Source organism: Amblyomma americanum, chromosome 8 (genome assembly GCF_052857255.1).
Source record: "Amblyomma americanum isolate KBUSLIRL-KWMA chromosome 8, ASM5285725v1, whole genome shotgun sequence".
Classification (NCBI taxonomy): Eukaryota; Metazoa; Arthropoda; class Arachnida; order Ixodida; family Ixodidae; genus Amblyomma; species Amblyomma americanum.
In genome coordinates this window covers 42,699,246-42,707,977 of record NC_135504.1, presented here as the reverse complement: position 1 = coordinate 42,707,977, position 8,732 = coordinate 42,699,246, and the positions used below count along the sequence as shown (strand labels likewise).

Here is an 8,732-nt window from a genome sequence, read left to right as displayed (position 1 = left end):
TGGTATGCAAGTTACTTGAAATGTCATTTCCGGTAAGTGCAAGATAGAACATTCATATGTAGTGAAGTCATTAGTTTGTGCTCTTTGTGACTTTGTGATCTTTCATCATACTCATTCTATTCTTGTAAGCTGTACAGCGCATAAAGTAACAAAGGGTAATCAAACAGCTGCAGTTCTCGTTTCTTCAGAATATTGCACCTCGAGGCAGTACGCGGGCAAGGAATATGCACAGCACAGGCTCCGAGTACAGAAGAACGTCAAGGAATTCAATCACTTGTTTTGCCCTCAGCCATATTTTATTGCCCAGTAGCCATAATGATCGGCGTCTGTTGCTGTGCATTCTTTCACTCCAGGTCCTCGGAGGCCTGTGAATATAACAGTGCATTGTGTTGAACAGTAGTAATGACACAGCAGGAAATATGGACAAAAAACGGGTGCACAAGATAAGGCAAAAGCTAAAGTTTCATCCAACTGGCTTAGTATCTTTTCTAAAAAGTAATGAGGAAAAAGCATGCGGTAGAAGCCAAGTACACAAACGTGCATTCACTATAACCTTTAGCCTTACCAGAGGTAAGACTAAATCCAGACAGGGGTTTTAGAGTAAAAAGATCACATGCAATAGCCTGAATGCTTAACATGAAGAAAGAAACCCAAGCCTCAGCAAACAAACACAAGGATGACAACCAAGAATTTCAAGTACATATATGCAACCATACTTTTCCAATGAAGATAGAATGTGCACAGCAATAGTGAATATTGTTGGCTGGCGACTGCAATCGAATAAAACTCAAGAATGAAGTGGCAAATGCCTTCTCAAAGCAGGCTTTCCATCCACTAGCATCAACAGAGTCTCATGACATGGGTGTTACCCCATTTGCACCAGCTAGTGTGACGTCGTAGATGAAAGCGGATTAACCACTATGGCATGATAATCGATCCCCGCCTTTGGATGGAGGAACATCTGTCGCTTCGTTCTTAATCCGTATCCAAAAATACTGCAGTGGGACAGTGGTGCCAATCACAGCAGGCTTTCAGCAGGAATGAGCATGCGTATATCGCCATATTGGGTGACGTATGCTGACTTCATGAGTGTGGTTGGTGCATGCAAGTATGAAGTAGAAGGTATAACAAAGTTCGATCAGAGCCAGTTGTGGTGTATTGAAAAAGACAAAAGACACCTTATGGCAAAGAGTGAGGGAGGATATTTGGTTTTTTCATGTCTATGATGTTTGCAGTAAGCAGGCAGGATGAAATGCATTGAGCAGGTGTGCACATCCTTGAGGGAATTTATAAGGAGACCAGCCATGGCTCACATAGAACAAGGATATCGTAGATTAAGCCAGATATAGGTAGGCCTTTCCAGTTTCATTGGAAAAATTGTGTAATAAATGCAGCAGCATGCAGCTAGGTTTTCATGTTAGGTAGTCAATATTAGACTTCCATGAATTTTTGTTAAAGGTTGTAATATCTATGTTAGAGTACTTGTATGCTAGGGAGAAGTCAAGGTGCGTATATTTTGAGAATAATAGGGACAGGGTGACTGGTTATGAGAAAAGCTCAAATTTATAAAGTAAAGCTCCACACTCTAGCGAAACCAATACACAGTGTTATTGAATTTAGTCCGAAGTGATGCAATGTTAGAACCATCAGAACAATTAGCAGCAAAAATAGTAGAACTAGAAACAACACTGAATGAACTGCTAATGCAGGTCAGAAACTATAAACATGCTAAAACACATTATTGACGCATGCCTGAAAGGGTGGGAAAACCATGAGCTGGTTGCATTAGCAGTCATATGTTGTGTACTTGAAAGGAAGTCTGTGATCCTGTAGAGAACCAAGTAGTCATGGTAGCGGTGCCTTAGTTTTATTACAGAAACCTGGAGCTTAACAGTGAGAAATGTCTTGAAGACATCTAAGAACAAAGCTCTTTCCAAAGCCAGAAGCTCCAAATGTATCCAATACACTGTAGCGCAGCAAAAGACGAGGACACAAGAGACGAGAGATGAACACCACGAGCGCCAAATGTATGTTAATCATTGTTGAACATTAGAAATTGTTTTTCACGAAAGAATTTATGGAATCGAAGTTGGGACAAGTGGGAAAACAGGTTTAAATGAAGCTACTCAATGAGGCCACAGAAAAGTGATTGATTGAATTTTTTGTATGTTATGTGAGGAAGAAAGACGCGGCAGTAGTTGGTAATTGGCCTGTAATTAATGAAGAACTAGAAAATTTTTGGTGAAAGCTATTTGCTTTCCGTAGTCATGACTATAACTACCTAAAAATGAAGTATGAAAAACAGTTTCATACCAGCTGTTTGTCTTCATGACGCAAAATGCATCTACTGAGTGGCAAGATGCATGAGGCTATTGTTTCTCTGAACATGTTCTCCAAAATATCTGAAATGGAACAGCAAAGAGAAATAGTCATGCCCTGCTGCATTATACGAGGTTTACAACCAGCAACTCTCATTGTATACATAAGATATAAACCCTTGCTGGGGCACACAATCAGTAGCAAGAATTTTGACAGCACAACTTTCATTCTACGCACTGTAATAAAATAGAAAATTTCAGAAAAAGCAGTCAAAGCCACGAGCTGAAACAAAAAGTATTCAGTAGCCAATTATCTTGAAATGTGCTACTGAAATAAAAGGATATTACAAGAAGCGAGAGTAGACTAAGTTCCCACAAAAGTATCAAAGCACAAAGATGAAAAAAAACAATTCCGGGTACAAAAAATGCAGAGTTAGACACAAGGGCTTGACTAAACGAAGGCAGATAAGAGTGTATTTAGCGCTGTTAGCAAATTTTAAAGCAACACAAGAACTGCAAAAACTCTGTCTTCTTGAGCCGCCGGAGAAAGGAAACTGTCCCCTCCCCACCCCTTCCCCTGTAGTAAAAGCCATAGCATGCCGGACGGCCGGAATATGCAGTGGAATGTGTGCCATCAAAGTGCAGGCTATTCCAACAATTGTTAGAGGGCATAGCTAACTGCCAACAACTTTGCCTTACAACTGAGCACTGAAGTATCATGCGTGCAGGCTTTTAAGGCAGAGAAGTGGCACAGAGCGCAGCCATTCCCGCGAAACTACTTCGGGGACAAATCGAGCCCCAACTAAACACCACAGATTTTAAATCCATGCCTGCACTCCATGAACTGATAAACCAGATGATGAAATTGCCAGCATGAAAATTGCACAATGCCACAAACGAACACTAACACTTTGTTTGACAGAACAGTGTCATAAACACTCACCATTATTGCTGTTATCCGCGTAATCCTCCAGTACTTCCACCAGTGAGGGCTCAGGACTGTGTACAACATGCACAACAAGCTTGCCGCCACAACGAAGAAAATGTGAACTCGCGAAACAACAAATAAGAACTTTCGAAGAAACGCTGAAAGAAATCACGAATACGCTGCGGCCGTCGCAACAAAACTAGTAATGGCGCTTGGATTGGATTGGATTGGAGGTGAAGCTAGCGTCGCGGCTAATGACGGTGCCCATGGACGTTAGGCTGCCCAGTGTCAAGAGAGTTCTAATTATTGTTCTGGTTTTGAAATCGCGGCGTTTGTGGCTGTCGGTCTAACTTGAGCAAGTTCTTTAAATAATCATACCGTACATGCATTCACACGCATAAAATAAAATCAGGGCGTGCAATAGTCAACTTCTTGAAATAATTTGTTCCTGAAAATGTAAGACTGCGAAAGCAGGAATGATTAAAATCTAAAGGTAGCATAATTTCAGCATGTTCATGCCTTCCAAAACAATAATATCTAGTTCTGGTAAGTTTTTAGCAATTTTCCAAAATTTTCAATGTGCTGAAAGAACATCATGCATATTCGAATATCCTCTGAATATCCAATAACTGATATCTGAATCCAATAGTCCCCTCAACATGCAGAGGATATCGATACATGGACATTGGACGTTAGGCCCATTTGTGGATATCCTCTGCATATTCATGGTTTACTGGGTGATTTGGTAAATAAAATCGAAATAAAATGAGAGCACTTCTTGGGAACACAGATGAAGTGCCTGTAATTCTAAAACTGCACCTTGTCTTTTCGCAGGCCGCACCCTCGTTGCAGGCGCTTTGATGGCTTTTGCGCTCTTGCTGGTGGCCGCGATTCCAGAGGAAGACGAGTCCACAGTCCAGCCAGCGGGTGAGTAGATTTAAGTAAGCAGTAGCCTTACATTGGCTGCAGGGAGAGGCGAGAATCACATCTCTGTATCTTCGAATCAGTGGCTGATATAAAAGTTTTTGAAACATTGGCTGCAGGGAGAGGCGAGAATCACATCTCTGTATCTTCGAATCAGTGGCTGATATAAAAGTTTTTGAAATGTGAAGGCTCTCTTCTTGCTCACTTCCGGCGAGCCTCACTTGTTCCATCAGCACGCTTCTTTCTCAGCGCGGCGCTGTTCCTTCTGAGCGAAATTTTCAGGCAGGGCGTGAGAAGGAATGACATTATTTCTACAGATTTTCACGGTTTTTCTCCTGTTCACTCGTTCTGAAGCACAGAAGTTTTGTGCATTTAAGTGCAGTGCAGTGAAGGTTGCAGCATGACTTCGGCGTATCGATACCTACCTCCCCGGCTAGTTTTCGCGAATGCTTTCTCGGCGTATTCTGGGGGAAACAGAGCAAAGTAATTTCATATTTCCAGCAGAGGGATACACAAACCAAAGTCTTTCTCATAATGCAGCTTTGCCACATTTATCGGAACAGCAATCGTTGGGAAAATGAAACCCCATATATGCGCAACCCTTCTTCGTTAAAATGTTAAACTTATAAAATATTCGCACTTACCACCACCACGGCACTCGCATGGGCATTTGTCCTTTCAGTGCCGCATGAATGGTTAGTGAAATTACGTAGGAATTTCAGGTCTGCATAGCAGGCAGTCAGCTTACGCAAACCAAATGGCTGTCGCCTGAACGACTAGGTGCGTAATGCGGACACGCACATACCCTATTTCGTTGCTTACTCAGGCAAAACGAGGCACAAATATCCCGAACCCATATCTTAGACTTCTTTACATATCGCTTTCAATCATCAATTGCGTGAGCCGCTGTGCTTATAAGCCATGCCGAAGACATATTTCAGGACTGCAACGGCGGACTAGTGGTTTTTGCATCCGCATCGAATGCGGGAGGTGCGTGGTTCTATGCCAGTGCCGCTGGGTAGCCAACCGGAGATACAATGGGCACAAGCTTTGTCCTTCTTGGCGGTCGGCTTCTTTAGCGTAAAATTCTTGGGAAAAGAAAAACCCTGTGCCATGTTTGGCCACAGATGCCCTTGCGCCATTGCAATTCATCATCCCCATAATCAAAGAAAAGTTCAGCTTTCCTGCAAAACGCTCACTTGTGTCACTTGTCTACGTCAGCAGCAAACACTAACTCAACAGCGATGGACGATTTTTCATCCGCGGCGCAGAATGAGAGTTCCTGCTGTACCCGCAACAGCTCCGCCCTTCCACCAAATAAATTTACAGGAGCGTACCCAGTTTTCAAAATAACCGTACGAATTTCGATAGGACATGCTGGCAGCGGCTGAAATTAAATGTTTTTGAGATTTTCTAGGCTTCTGAGTGCACGTTGTACAGACGTCACTTTCCGTGTGTAACTCTTATGTGCTGCTCGCTGGACACATTTTGTCCATCGCGTGCATTTAGGTGTAGAAGAGCGGCAGATTGGGCGAGTTCAGCGCCTGTGTGAGTGTTCCCTTCTTTCCTCGTCCTTGTTGCTTAGCGCTGCTTTAAGATTATGGTGCATTTAGGTGTCAAGCTTCAATAATACATTTGTTTAAGACATGGGGATTTGTGGGATCACCACATGTTTCTCTTTGTATCCTCAAATTGGTTTACTGGAGTAGCATGCCAGGCCAACAGACAGACAGACCTCTCTTGTTTCATTACCGTCTCTCCTCTTCCTCCTCCTCCTCTTTCTGAGGATATTTTGGAAAAGAACACAGTGGCCGCAAGGCAACCCGTCTGCAATGTTTACAGTTGGACGATTGGGGCTATTCCTAGGGTTTCTTTTTGTGCTATATCATGCAAATGAGCGTTCCTTCACTTTCGAAGGGTACCTATGGCGTCTGGGATGTGCCTCCTTCTGAGGGTTGTAGATGTCACCGTGACTGCCCTGAGTTTGGTTGGGCTGCTCTATTGCTTCATCTTTGAGTCGGCATGGCGTGACCGAAAGGGGAGACATCTCCAACTAAAGTTGAAGCTTGTCCTTCAGGCAGCAACATGAGAGGCCGTTGAGAATGGTTCGATTATTTCAGTGATCTTGAGAAGTGACCACTGCATTTGGATAGAATGCATCGCCCGAGTTTCACCGGCTGCCACAATATCGTGTTGAAACAAGTAGTGCTGAATAAGTTGCTCGTCGTAAAAACCCAACTATTGCGTTTTGAAAGTTAGGATACGCAGGGTTGGTGGGGGCTCTCAGGTCTCAACTTAAGTACAACCTCAATAACTTAAGGACACTAGAAATGCCATCTCCATATGCTGCTCAATGTCGGTCCTTACGGGATTCTGCTGCTTCAAGAATGCTGAGGAGGCATTCAGAGCAGTACTCCCCAGGACCAAAAAGCCCTCATACCTACATTTCAAGATTACTTCGAACAAGCGATAGTAAAAGAAAAATTGCGTCTAAACTACCTGGGGAGTGCTGATCAGATCTTAGGAACAGAGAGTCACCTATAGTTATTCTTTTTATGGACATTGTCATAAGGACTGCTTCGGGAAGAGTTATTTACGTGCAGCAGGGATATTGGAGTCAGTGCTAAAAGGAACTTTCTGCACGGAAGTACTACCTTAAAGGCACGGCAAAGTGGAATTTGTGCCTGTATGCCGAGAGCAGGACCACTAGAGAGGCGTTTCAGCCAAAAAAGAAATAATAATGAAAGAAATAACTGGCGCTAGCAATGGTCCAACTACCTTGACCTTGGTCAGTTACCTTGCTGCACCGATGTGTCTAGATTTACATGGCAGCAAGAGCGTTTGCTTATCAACGAAACCCGGCACCGAGCAGGAAATTTTTTCTTCGTTGTTTTTTGCTAAGAGCATCAATGCCAGACAGGGCTATAAAGGTGAACAACACAAGCACTGACTAACAGCTGAAGTTCTAAGACCTTCATCGTCCTGCTTCCATGCCATCCTTTTCTGCTGTGTCGGACGAACTCTGACGCAAAAATCCACTTGCATCTATTGCCCATTTTGAGTATTTCAAGGGCTCCTTTTGTATAGCCAATTTTCAGCTTTTCTGTTCTCCTTCAATCAAAGTTATCTGAACGTGTTTGTCATCCCTGCCTATGATGAAATTTAATGAAAATAAATTTACCTGGGTTCGAACTTTGGAAATCAATAGCTGAGAATCGGTTATCCTGATTTTTGTATCGTCGAATAGATAATATTTTCCGGTAGTGCGGTTGCATGTCAAGTGCTGTTTCGCCAGCTCTGACTTTTTTTCCCGCGCCGTATGAAAGCCGACTCATTCGCCACATTTCAAGGAGAGTCACCTCGCAAAAATAACTGTTTCTTCTCGAGCACTATGTACTTTTGCATCGAAAGCTCTTCATGCAAAGTCACTTTGTTCGTTAATTTTGTAGTATGGCGTCCAGAGAGAGAAGGGAAGGAGACCAGGAGCGAGTCGACATGAGGTTTTTAGTTACCCTTAAAAAAGTTCTTAACACAGTCTATAGACTTCCATAAACTTCTCTCTATAAAGTCTATAGACTCTCTATAGACGAACCCTAGAGAGCACTCAATAGGCAATACAAATCTGATAGACAGTCTATAGACAATTACAGATTTACGCTCATACACTTTTAGTAGTCTTAGGCTATAGACGGTCTATTGTCTACAAGTAGACATATATTAGGTTGGGGCAACCTGAAAACATTGAAAAATAATAAGCCCTGGCCTGCACCATGACTATGAGTAGACAAAATTAAATGTCTATAGAAGGGCATTAGATTCCATAACAAGTCTATAGATTGTCTTTAGACCATTTATATAAGGGTAACCCTTTAGCTGCTGTGTTGCGCTTTATTTTTAGTGGTGACCTGGCAATCATTCCTATGAACACACTATACATTCCGCCGCACAGCTAAAGCACCACGCAAACATGCTGCGAATAAAATGCAGGATGAACTTGCTCGTCATGCTTCCCGCAAGCGCTCTCGCAGACAAGGTTTGTTTATACTTGCAGATGGTGCAAACCATAGCCCATAAATTCTAACCCTTCCTTAACATGGAAGCGACCGTCGCAACCTTATTTCCTGGCGTCATTATTGGCTTACATATATCGCAAGCCAGTTAGCGAAGGTACTAGTCTTTCGAAAACGCGGCCAAGTTTTCAACGGTATTAGGCAACTGTACTCCGGCCACATTGCCAGTGCCTTATCATGGAACGGTTTGGTGAAACAATGGCGCCTTATCTCGCCCCAGCGCATTAGTCTTAAAATATTGGCCATGCGTACATTTGCCGCATGCGCTCTTTAATTTTTTCACTGTGCGATGTCTGCGCATGTTCCTGAGTAGAGATCGCCTAAATTACTCCGGAGCCTACCATGTCAGTGTCTTTCATAGCACATGTTTCGCTTCAGAGCTTTAAGCCACACAATTTGCAATGAAGAATTATATTTTTTTATAGCGGCCAGTCTTGCCACCATCATTGAGGAAGTCTGCCCTTGGAGTGAATTGGGTCGTGTGAAATACGT

The 8,732-nt window shown here is 43.0% G+C and overlaps 1 long non-coding RNA gene across 1 annotated transcript; it reads right to left on the bottom strand.

Annotated features, from left to right (window-relative positions):
* Window positions 1-301: 301 nt before the first annotated feature.
* LOC144100254 (uncharacterized) lies at window positions 302-3,421 on the bottom strand. Its single transcript, XR_013307573.1, has 3 exons — window positions 3,262-3,421; window positions 2,314-2,402; window positions 302-365 (listed from the first exon to the last, which is right to left on the bottom strand). It is a non-coding gene; the product is annotated as an uncharacterized LOC144100254 (long non-coding RNA).
* Window positions 3,422-8,732: the final 5,311 nt, after the last annotated feature.